This window comes from Helianthus annuus, chromosome 4, assembly GCF_002127325.2.
Source record: "Helianthus annuus cultivar XRQ/B chromosome 4, HanXRQr2.0-SUNRISE, whole genome shotgun sequence".
NCBI classification, from domain to species: Eukaryota; Viridiplantae; Streptophyta; class Magnoliopsida; order Asterales; family Asteraceae; genus Helianthus; species Helianthus annuus.
Window position 1 is genome coordinate 176,816,903 of NC_035436.2, and position 12,876 is coordinate 176,829,778.

Here is a 12,876-nt window from a genome sequence, read left to right on the forward strand (position 1 = left end):
CCCATCGTGAGCGTAGTATAGCGTTGGTAAGATACCGAGGTCGTCCAAGAACACAAGAGCTTTTAGTACCGGTTTATCCTCAACGTCTAATCATGCAAAATTTTTTTGAGAAAAGGTTTGAAATATAAAACTAAAAATGCATAAATAAAAATAAAATAAAAACAGATAGACAAGATGAATCACTTGGATCCGACTCGCCTTTTAATGTATCCTTTGATGATTTTCGCACTTTTGCACTTTTTAAGAGATTATCTTAGTTATAGTAGTAGGCCCCTCTTTTGAAGGTGACATTACCCTCAATCCAGTGGTTTGAGTCAGCAAGGATACAATCCCAAATGGTCAGAATATTGAAAGATAATTAATTAAGTTATTAATGCGAAAAGTGGTAGGCCCCTCTTTTGAAGGTGACGTTACCCTCGGCTAAGTGGTTTGAGTCAGCAGGGATACAAGCCCAAGTAGCCGGTTTAATGTATTAATAGTAGTTTACAACTGAGGGGATCAAGCCATTCGCACCCCTGCCATCCAATACCAGTGGGTATTGAAGGAGGTCCTAGTAAGCTTGTCCCAGATACTTACAGGATCTATACACTGAACAAGGCAAGAACCTTACTAAACCATAAGGGTGGGCAAAAAACCGAATTAACTGAACCATAACCAAATTAATCGACAAAACCGAACCGAAAAAACCGAACCAAATACAAAACCGGTGGGTCGGTTAATGGTTTTTTTCAAAACTGAAAGTAGCGGGTCGGTTATGGTTATCATGTTTTCCATACCCACTATAACCGAACCGAACCGACATGTAATAAATCTTTGTAGGATTTAGGACTTTTCACAATATTTTTAATATTTGATGTTTTTTTACTGAAGATTTTTAATACTTATAGGTTTTTATATCATTTTGTGGTTTTGGTTGAATGTTTATTTGAATTAATGGAATGTATCATATCACTTTATTTGAATATTCGATGATAATTAATATTAATATTCTAGATTGTATGTATTTTTTAATAATATGTAATATACTAATATATACAAATATACAATAACAATTTATTCCATGTTAAAAAATTAAGCTATTTTTAACTAAGCTAAATACACGGTTAACCAGCCATAACCGACCCGCTATAACCAACTAAACCAAATAACCATAAACACCATAACCGATCTGTTATGGTTATGATTATCCAATAACCGACATCGCAGTTATGGTTATGGTTTTTAGTCAAAACCGACCCATGCACACCCCTACTAAACCATTCCCTTAACCCCCGACCAGGTAGCGAACATATCTCTATATAGACCGTAGAGATATGAATGGTGTAAATCTTTTAATTTATATAGACAATAAAGTAATGCCAAGACACCACGGACAAATGATAAAGAAGTTTCACCTTCAACATAAGAAACTAGTTATTAAAGTCATTAAAACAAAACCAAATAAAAAGTGTGAAAAGATTAAAAATCAAAAGTAATACATTAAAAACTTGTCTTCACCAAGTGATGTAAGAGACTTAGCCAAACATGGCTGATGTGCACAAAATGCAACATATAAATTACATCAGTTGTGTCATAAAACTAACCCTTTCTAGTACTAATGTTGGAAAAAGTGTGCTTTTGTCTTCCTTTTGTATTTTCAGGATTAAATGAGTTCAAATAGACAAAAGAAGCAAAAAGACAGCTAAATTTAACATAAATACAAGAAAAGGAACAAACGTGGCATGCCCGACCTCCCGACAGCATCTTCCCAAGCAAAACAAGAAGATAGAAGCCTGAACACGCCCCGTGCTCAGTGAGCACGGGGGCGTGCCCAAGTGTCAGCAGAAAAGACAAAGTGGTAGAAGCTTCCATCACCCACCACGGGGCCGTGCTCAGCGGGCACAGGGTCATGGTCAACTATAAGATTCGCGGAATCCAGGCAAATCTTGATAGTACAGATATACTTCTGCACACGGGTTCGTGCTCAGCGGACACGGGGGCGTGGTCAACTAATGCAGACAAACTGCATTTAATGAAGAAAGAGAGGAGGATGGACACGGGGCCGTGTCCAGCGGACACGACGCCGTGCCCGAGCTTCTGTTCAGCCTATAAATAGGAGTGCTTGGAGCTCTTGCAACTCATCCCTTGGCACACCACCTCTCTCACACTTCACCCACCACCAACACAACACCATCATCCACCACCATCATCCATTGTCCATCATAGAGTGTGTGAGTCGTCTCGGGATCCAAGATTGATCGTAAGAGTTCTTGACAATCCCTTGGCACTTGCCCATATGTATGTTTAGGGTTAGTGAATATCGTGTTTATAAATTTAAAACTTGGCTAAAAAGTGTAAAAAGGGCTTAAAATATATACCTAATATGTATAACACTTCACACGCATCAACTTTTTTTTTGGTGCCGTTGCCGGGGACACAATGATTTTAAGAAAGTTAGGAATCAGCCGCCTAATCATTTTTTTTCATTTTTATTTTATTTTTTTTAGATTTTCTTAATTTTCAGCTTCTGCAGAACTCAGCACGGGCCGTGCCCGCTGAACACGCCCCGTGCCCAATCATTGGAACTGGCAATCCTCTTTTTAGTCAGACAGTACGCTGAACACGGGGCCGTGCCCACTCAACACGCCCCCATGCCCAAGATTCAGTTACTGAAAACAGAACCGTAAGATCCCGACGGTTGGTAATTTTTGACACAAACATGAGTGATAATGATATTTTTTACTTTCGGCGCTCTTTTGGTACGTGGTGTCAATTATGTGGTGGCGGTCATAAAGAATTAGAATGTTATTTTCTAAATTATAAGCCCCACTATATAGACCCATCGTTTTCCTATAGCCTTAAGAGGGGCGAAAGTAAAAATAATCCTTATCTCTCCCTCGAATGCGCCCAACCAGATATTCTAGGAGAAATGCTCCCCGACGAACTATTTCAACTAGAAGATCTAGTTCTTAATTGGTTAAAAGAACCTAAGATGGATTTCCTTGATTCATCTCAAGACGATGACCAAGAAGAATTGTTGGGGTCGCATTCAAATAAAAACAACCTCGTTGCTCCCGATAATACCTTCCATTCTAGCGAGGACTTGGACGATAGTCGTCCCTGTGCCGATTGTGCCGTGAAGGACTCCCCATCGACTTCGTTCGATGCATACGTAGACCTGAGCGATTCGGCATACACCTTCTTTAACGAGAGCCCAGGAAAGGATTGGACTTGTCCACCTACATTTAGCATAGGAATCACCCTCACCGACAACCTCTTGCGTTCTCGTCTTAATCTAGAGCAATTAAGGTATCTTAGGCACTTTGGGGTTGTTCCATCCAGTAAGGAACCGCCCGATCCGGATAAGTTCCTTGAAAATAGACAAACTTCATAATCAGCCTTTTGACACGGGGCCGTGCCCAGCCAACACGCCCCCGTGTCCACCAAAAGATTCCCTTCTGACTTTACGTCAGAATATGGACAAAATGTGTCAGGATCTTGCCTGCACACGGGGCCGTGTCCAGCCAACACGGGGCCGTGTCTAGCACGCTGTCGTTTTCTATAAATGCAGCCAAGAATCCTGCACATTTGGACCATCCAGGGACAGAGATTTGAAGGGATCTTCTCTCCTACCATCCTAGGTATGTTCTAAAAGAAGGTTCCAACAACCATCTTGTCCTTTCCTCTTTTATCCATTTCCTTCTTCTTCATCTTTCTCCAAAACCTCCATTAAAGCTTGAGATTTCAAGCTTTATTGTAAGGATTGTTGAGTTTTGTCCAAAGAATCTTGTTAAAAATAAGTTTTATAACATTGTTTTAAGTTATTATTGCTCAAAGAGGCTTCACAAATTGGAAAAATAACTTGAAACTTCAAGATTCCTTGTTCCAATATTCTGCAGAAAGGTGAACACGGGGCCGTGCTCATTGAGCACGCGGCCGTGTCCAAAGTACTGTTTCATCAAAATAAGCTATTTCTGGTTTGTTTTCGTAGAATGTCAAGTCAAAACAGTGGAACATCTTCTGCACATTCAAGAAACAGTCGAAGAGAGAGAAGATCTTCAATTGAAGCTACTCTCGTACGCTACGTCATGGCTTTACGAGAAGCTCTTGATGAAATGACTTCGGTAGAGGAGGTCCTAATAGACCATATAAATTATCTTACGGTGGGGCTGGAAAACAGTTTTCAAGAAATTAACCTCTTGCACCAGAGGCTAAATATTCTTGTAACACATCCCATGGAACCAATCCTCCCTCAAGAGGATTGGAACCTAGCACTTGGAGTCAACAATCCTACCGGATGGGATGACATTCCAGCGGAGCCTCCACTTGAAAATCTACAAGAAGTCTCAGTGGAAGTTGCACCCCCTCAAACCAACGCCAACGAGCCCGCCTTCCTCCTCCCAAGGGAGATAGAGGAATGGCTCGCCGACGTGTGAGGAACCCATGCCCGGAGAAAGAAGTTCTTTGAAGACGCATCTAACCGAGAGAATTATCTTTTCGGAAATTTTGCTAATTAAAATAACTTTTAGGCTAGAACTTCTTTGTTTAAGCTTCTTGTGCTTCATTTGACTTGCTTATCTAAATTACTCACTTTTTAGGATAATGTAACTTTTTCATGATTTTAACGAAATGATGGTTTTAGTGTTTGGATGATGTTGTAATGAATAAAACACACCCGGGATGGTGAAGGATAACAAGGGAAACGAGAAACAGCACCCCATGCACAAAAACAGAGCTCCCCGACAAAAAATTTCTTCATTACAGCAAGTTCAGCACGGCCCGTGTCCACCCGACACGGCCCCATGCTGCACAATCTGCAGAAAACGCCCAGTTCAGGTAACTGGACACGGGCCGTGTTCACTGAACACGCCCCCGTGTCCAGGCTTCTGTTTCTTTTTACAAACTTTTGTTACTGGCACTTGAACATGGGGCCGTGCCCGGTCACCACGGGGCCGTGTCCAGAGTACCAGTAACATAAAATTTTGCTTTTAACACCCTTTTACACATTCAATCAACCTAAAAACTTATTTTTGGGACTTATTGAGGACAATGTGTAATTTAAGTGTGGGGGGGGGGATGCTAAAACTTTGAATCTTGCAAGTCCTAATTAACAAGCCTTACACAAAACTCTATTGGAACCGCTAATTACCCCAAATTTTTTTCAAAAATTTTCATTTTCTTTTTACTTGTCTAAGTTTAAGTTGGGAATTTCAAGTTCTAACAAGGTTATATTTTTACAAATTTACAACCGATAGCGTCGTGATAAAAAGAACCAACATAAGAAAATTACGAAACGGCATGACAAGCTTAGTTAAAATTTGATTATATATACTTGATCACATAAAAACCCATTCCCACAAAAGTGAGTCTTGAGCCTTTATTGAGCATACAAATACATATCTTTACACTAAATGCTCATTCTCCGTTTCTTGTGTGAATAGCCGCTTGGTTCTTACGACTCTAGAACTTGCCACGACAATACATTCCCGGTCCTTACCAACTTAAACCCGAGTAAGTAAATGATGGAGGCATTAGGACTAACCCTTTTTCTTTCTACAACATTATTTTTCATTTTTTTTTACCACCTACCCAAAATCCCCCTAGTTAACCCCTTTGAGCCTAACCTTTTTATTTCTTAACCCAAAAACAAACACCCTTTTTACCCACCAAAACTTTTTTTTTATTTTAACCCTTTCTTTTAGTAATAAAGCTCGGTTTTTCTTATGACTTAAAAAATAAAATATATATATATATATATATATATATATATATATATATATATATTTTGATGATGAAACCAAATAAACAAACAAGTTCATCAAAAATAACTTTGTTTGAAAGAAATGGTTCATCAAAATAAAATAAAATTGTGAAAAATAAAAAGTCTTTCAAAAACCGACGCTTTTTACGCTTTTCGCCTTTTCACTAACCACTAACCCAACCACCCACCTTTAGCCCAAGCCTAACCCTTCACCCAAAAAGTCCTCTTGATATTTACAAAGGTATATAGTTAAAAAGGAGGAGGATTGATTGCTTGGCAAGCTTATGGTAGGAGTAAATTCCATGTCGCTCTCGAGTGATTCACTAAAAATACACCTTCAGCCGAGTGTTGAGTGATCCCTCGTGAGGTATGTGAACTCGTATATAAATAGAATTTTAAAAAGGCGTATTATGCCCTAATAAGTAATTTATCATATGAAACGTTTTTAATAAATGTAGGATCGTGTTGTGATGCGTGCTAGTGTGTATATGTTTTAGATATATATTTTAAACCCTTTTCACACTTTTTAGCCAACTTTTAAATTTATAAAACACGATATTTACTAACACTAAACACACATATGGGCAAGTGCACCCATCGTGGACGTAGTATAGTGTTGGTAAGATACCGAGGTCGTCCAAGGACACAAGAGCTTTTAGTACCGGTTTATCCTCAACGTCTAATCAAATCAAAATGTTAGAAAAAGTTTTTTAAACTAAGAAAATAAAACTAACTAAATGCTGAAAAATAAAATAAAAGTAAAAACAGATAGACAAGATGAATCACTTGGATCCGACTCGTATATTAGTATAACCTTTGATTATTTTCGCACTTTTGCACTTGTTTAAGAGATTATCTTAGTTATTGTAGTAGGCCCCTCTTTTGAAGGCGACGTTACCCTCAACCCAGCAGTTTGAGTCAGCAAGGATATAATACTAAAGGGTCGGATTATTGAAAGATAATTAATTAAGTTATTAATGCAAATTATGGTAGGCCCCTCTTATGGAGGTGACGTTACCCTCGACTAAGTAGTCTGAGTCAGCAGGGATACAGTCCTAAGTAGCCGGGTTATAGTATTAATAGTAGTTAACTTATGAGGGGATCAAAGAGTTTGGACCCCCGCCATCCAATACCTTTGGGTATTGAAGGAGGTCCTACTAAATTTGACCTAGGTCCCTTGCAGGACTTCTAAACGCTGAACAAGGGCAAGACCCTTACCAAACCGTTCCCTTAACCCCCGACCAGGTAGCCAACATACCTCCATATAGACCGTGGAGATATGAATGGTGAAATTCTTTTATTTTATATAGACAGTAAAATAATGCCAAGACACCACGGACAAACGATAAGGAAGAATCACCTTCAACATAAGCAACTAGTTATTAAAGTCATTAATACAAAACCAATTAAGAAGTGCAAAATATTAAAAATAAAAAGTATTATACTAAACACTTGTCTTCACCAAGTGATGTAAGAGACTTAGGCAAACATGGCCTTTACTGTCAAGAACTCTTACGATCAATCTTGGATCCCGAGACGACTCACACACTCTATGATGGACAATGGATGATGGTGGTGGATGATGGTGTTGTGATGGTGGTGGGTGGTGGATGAAGTGTGAGAGAGGTGGTGTGCCAAGGGATGAGTTGCAATAAGTCCAAGCACTCCTATTTATAGGCTGAACAGAGGCCTGGGCACAACCCCGTGTCCGCTGGGCACGGCCCCGTGCCTGTCTGACACTATCTCTCTTCATAAATTGTAATTCGCAATTACAATTAATGCGCCTGCAGTACTTTGGGCACGCCCCCGTGTTCACTGGGCACGGCCCCGTGGTGAGCAATAGAAGCTTCTACAGGTTTGTCTTTTCTGCTGCTTCTTGGGCACGGCCCCGTGTTCACTGAGCACGGGGCGTGTTCAGCCTTCTGTCTTCCTTGTTTTGCTTGGGAGGATGCTGTCGAGGGGTCGGGCAATCCACTTTTGTCCCTTTTCTTGTATTTGTGTTAGATTTAGCTGTCTTTTTGCTTCTTTTGTTAATTTGATCTCATTTAATCCTGAAAATACAAAAGGAAGACAAAAACACACTTTTTCCAACATTAGTACTTAAAAAGGGTTAGTTTTATGCCTCATTTGATGTAATTTATATGTTGCATTTTACACACATCAAATATCCCCACACTTGAATCTTTGCTTGTCCTTAAGCAAAACTCTTTAATATGTGGCTTACACTCCCAAATGGAATGGTAGAAGAGAAGGTTTTGGGCTTGTCATAGAGTGTCGGGATTTTCCAAGATTGTTTAGGTTTTATTTTTACTTATTTACAATCCTATTCGTCATGATTTATTAAAAACTTTTCATAAGGTAAATTATTTATTAAGGCATAACATACCTTTCTAAAATTCCATTTATATACAAGTTCACATACCTCACGGGAGAAATCACTCACACTCGGCAGAAGGTGTATTTTTAGTGAATCACTCGAGAGCGGCATGGAACTTATTCCTACCATAAGCTTGCCAAGCAATCAATCCTCCTCCTTTTTAACTTTATACCTTTGTAAATATCAAGAGGACTTTTTGGGTGAAGGGTTAGGCTTGGGCTAAAGGTGGGTGGTTGGGTTAGTGGTTAGTAGAAAAGGGCGAAAAGCGTAAAAAGCGTCGGTTTTCGTAAAACATTTTGTTTTTGTGACTTTTCTATTTTCAATGAAGTATTTATTGAAACAAGCTTTTGTTTGATGAGCTTTGTTTGTTTAATTCAAACTTCATTGTAAAATATTTATTTATTTATTTATTTATTTATTTATTTAGTCACACGAAAACCGAGCTTGTTACTAAAATAAAAGGGTAAAAATAAAAAGGGTTTTTGGTGGATAAAAAGGATTTTGGGTTAAGAAATGAAAATGTTTAGGCTCAAAGGGGTTAACTAGAGGGAATTTTTGGGTAGGTGAAAAGAAAAATAAAAATAATGGTGTTGAAAGAAAAAGGGTTAGTCCTAATGCCTCCATCATTTACTTACTTGGGTTTAAGTTGGTAAGGACCTGGAATGAATTGTCATGGCAAGTTCTAGAGTCGTAAGAACCAAGCGGCTATTCACACAAGAAACGAAAAATGAGCATTTAGCGTAAAGATGTATATTTGTATGCTCAATAAAGGCTCAAAACTCACTTTTATGGGAATGGGTTTTTATGTGATCAAGTATATATAATCGAATTTTAACTAAGCTTGTCATGCCGTTTCATAATTTTCTTATGTTGGTTCTTTTTATCACGACGCTATCGGTTGTAAACTTATAAAAATATAACCTTGTTAGTCTTAGAATTCCCAACTTAAACTTAGACAAGTAGAAAAAAAATGAAAATTTTTGAAAAAATTTGGGGTGATTAGCGGTTCCAATAGAGTTTTGTGTAAGGCTTGTTATTAGGACTTGCAAAATTCAAGGTTTTAGCATCCCCCCCCCCCACACTTAAATTACACATTGTCCTCAATGTGTCCCAAAAATAAATTTTTAGGTTGATTGAATGTGCAAAATGGTGTTAAAAGCAAAATTTTAGGTTACTGGCAGTCTGGACACGGCCCCGTGTTCAAGTGCCAGTAACAATAATTAAAGAAAAGAAACAGAAGCCTGGACACGGGGGCGTGTTTGGTGAACACGGCCCGTGTCCAGTTACTTGAACTGGGCATTTGTCTGCAGGATGTTCAGCACGGGGCCGTGTTGGCTGGGCACGGCCCGTGCTGAACTTACTTTAATGAAGAAATTGTTGTCGTATGGCCCTATTTTCGTGCATGGAGTTATGTTTCTCGTTTCCCTTGTCATCCTTGACCACCATGAGTGTGTTTTATTACTGCAAATTAAAACTAAAAGATTAAACTTAAACTAAGGATAGTTCCGCGGATTGCCTCCGTGGTGCGCCACGTTTATAAGGGTCCTTGGCTAGACCCAAGGCAAGGTTATATGTTTTCTGAGCGGGTTGTTTTGCATCCCATGTTGCACCGTCGGAGAGCATCATCCAAACTCGAATCAATAACCTTCATGTAATTGACATGGTCATCGTCCTCTATTCTCTTCCCAACCCCGAACTTCACTTCATCATCCCCATATTTCAAAGTGAGTGTTCCGTAATTCATGTCTACCACTGCTTGTGCGGTGGCGAGAAATGGTCTCCCTAGTATGAGGGGGACTTCGGTGTCTTCTTCCATATCAAGTATGACAAAGTCGGCCGGGTAGACGAAATTGTCGACCTTGACTAGGAGATTTTCAATGACAACTTGCGGGAATTTGACGGATCGATCAGCAAGTTGTATGCTCATTTTTGTAGGACTCGTTTTTCCTAGGCCGAGTCTTTTGAACATTGATGAGGGCATGAGGTTAATGCTAGCCCCAAGGTCGGCTAGTGCATTACGAACGGGGGAGTCCCCGATCGAGCAAGGAATTGTGAAGCTTCCGGCATCGATTTTCTTTTGGGGGAGTTTGTTGAGTACGAGGGCAGAGCATTCTTCGCCTAAGTTAACTAATTGCAATGTTTCAGTTTTCCTTTTATGAGTGAGGAAGTCCCTCATGAACTTAGAGTATTTAGACATTTGGGTTAGGACGTCAATGAAAGGAATGTTGACATGCAATTGTTTTAGTAGACTTTCGAATTTTGCGAATTGCTCATTGGTCTTTTGACAGATTAACCTACCGGGGTACGGAACTCGAGGAGCCTTGGTAGGCTCTGATGAGGGAGGGGAACCCTTCTCTTGTAAGGGCGGTGTTACGGTCTCCTCGGTAGGCGGCGGGCCTTCCGTAGGACCCACGGTGCGGTTCCGTAGTGTTATGAGATGAACTTGCGCCTTTGGGTTTGTTTCGGTATTGCTTGGTAACGCGCCTTGTGGTCTCTCGGAGAAATTTTGAGCTAGTTGACTTATTTGTTTTTCGATGTTTTGAATACTAGCTTGTTGATTTCTAAAATTTGATTCTAATTGTAGGAACCTATCCGAGTTTTTCTTTTCAGTGTCGGAGATGAGGCGAGATATAGTATCTTCAAGCCTTTCTCGTCCACCTTGTTGTTGAGGGAAATTTTGTGACTCATTTCTTGGTTGTTGAAAGTTTGTTCGTTGTTTACGCTTTGTTGGTTACTACCATTGCCGGGTTCTCTCCAACCAAGGTTAGGGTGATTTCGCCATCCTTGGTTGTAGGTGCCCGTTGGAGGACCCGGCGGCCTAGGTCTATTATCAATGTAGTTTACCGATTCTTGTTGATCGTCTGTTTCTTTCATACAACTCCAATTTTCATGTGGCCCACCACACCCTTCACAAGCCATAACCGAGACCGTTTTTGTCATTTCCAACTTTTTTATTTTTGAAGAAAGGGCCTCGATTTGGGCTTGTAAAGAAGTGCTTTCATCAACCTTATGGGCGCCCGGGGCAATGGATTTATTGCCTCGGGGAGTGTGCCACTGAAAATTGGTTTGAGCAATTTCCTCAATTTGATTATATATTTCATGCGGGCGGCGATTACCTAAAAGTCCCCCGGAGCTAGAGTCAAGTGTTTGCCTTGTGTGTGGCAACAACCCATTATAGAAAGTGGATACTTGTTGCCATATCGCAAGGCCGTGATGTGGACACTTTCGCAATAGCTCCTTGAACCTTTCCCAAGTTTCATATAAGGATTCCCCGTCCTCTTGTGAATATGTATTAATTTCAGTCATTAATTTAGCCGTTTAAGTGGGAGGGAAATACTTATATAGAAATTTTTGGGCTAGTTCATCCCAGGTGTTTACCGATCCAGCTGGGAGGGCGTTAAGCCAAGCTTTTGCTCGGTCTTTTAGTGAAAAAGGAAACATTCGGATGCGGATGGCGTCATTTGATGCTCCTTTGATACGAAAGGTATCGCATATTTCTAAGAAATTAGTAATATGTAGATGGGGATCCTCGTCCGCAAGCCCATGGAAGGTTGCAGAGTTTTGAAGCATCTGTATCAAATGCGGCCGAAGTTCGAAGTTATTGGCTTCAACATTCGGAGCATTGATAGCGGCGCCGAGATTACCTACGGTGGGTCGTAGATAATCCATGAGGGTACGTTGGTCCGCCATTGGAAGTGGGTTCCCCGAAACCTTCTCTTGGCTTTTAGTTTTTAGTCTTTTTCTGAGAAAGCGTTCGGGTTCTTCTAGAGGTTCTTTTATGTCTTTATTAGAACTGGAGCTCACACACTACGTAGAGGTGGCGTCTGGTTCCAAGTCCTGCAACAAAAACAAAAAAGAATGTTGGTCAGAAGGTTCACCACGGCCCCGTGCTCAGTGAACACGGCCCGTGGTCGGAGTTACAGTGATTGTTTTCCAGATCCCAGTTACTGGAGAGTTTGGACACGGCCCCGTGTTGCACCGACACGGCCCCGTGGTCAGCCTTCTGTAACTTGGAAAACTAAAAACTGTCAGTAACAATGCTGGGCACGGCCCGTGTCCGACCAGGCACGGCCCGTGCTGAGCTCTGATGTCTGTCGTTAGTGACATGCAAAAACCGAAATAAACTAGTAGCTAGAGTAAGTCGGATATCGAACCAGAGGAGGATTGTGGAAAGTGTTATGAGGCTAAGTATTAATTAACTACTACTAAATTGAAAACTCAGTTTGATTGATTGTGAGAATTATCTAAATTAACGAATAAAAATTGTAGTTTAAAACAATGATGAGAAAAGGTGATCACTCCAGGATTCAGATTGTGTGATTAACTAATAACTTAGCTGATTGTCATATTGGATACTATTGGTTAAACGATATAATTATCAACTATTCATGCAATGAATAATTATTCAACCAACAAAGTATAATCGGATTTAAACGGATTTATGTCTCTGTCTAACACAGGATTCGTTTGTCGAACGAATTATAAAAACGCAAGTAAAGACCATCTGTCACACGGTTACAATCCGAACTCAATACATAAAACAATAAACCAAATCAATAGTGTCTTACACAATCATTCACCCGAAGTGTCCACGAGAGATTTAGCCGCTCATCTCGGTTGAATGATCGCTTGATACCCGGTTGAAAAACTGCTCTCCTGCCGTCGAAGATGTTGATGTTATCGACCCCCTTTTTCCTTGATGTCTTGTGCCCCTCATAAAGTCCAAGCCGTCAAAAAGAGTCCATAAGCCCACTATGAT

At 40.2% G+C, this 12,876-nt stretch overlaps 1 non-coding gene across 1 annotated transcript; it reads left to right on the forward strand.

Annotated features, from left to right (window-relative positions):
• Window positions 1-11,322: 11,322 nt before the first annotated feature.
• On the forward strand, window positions 11,323-11,429 carry LOC118491891. Its single transcript, XR_004892336.1, has one exon. It is a non-coding gene; the product is annotated as a small nucleolar RNA R71 (small nucleolar RNA).
• The last annotated feature ends 1,447 nt before the right edge of the window (window positions 11,430-12,876 follow it).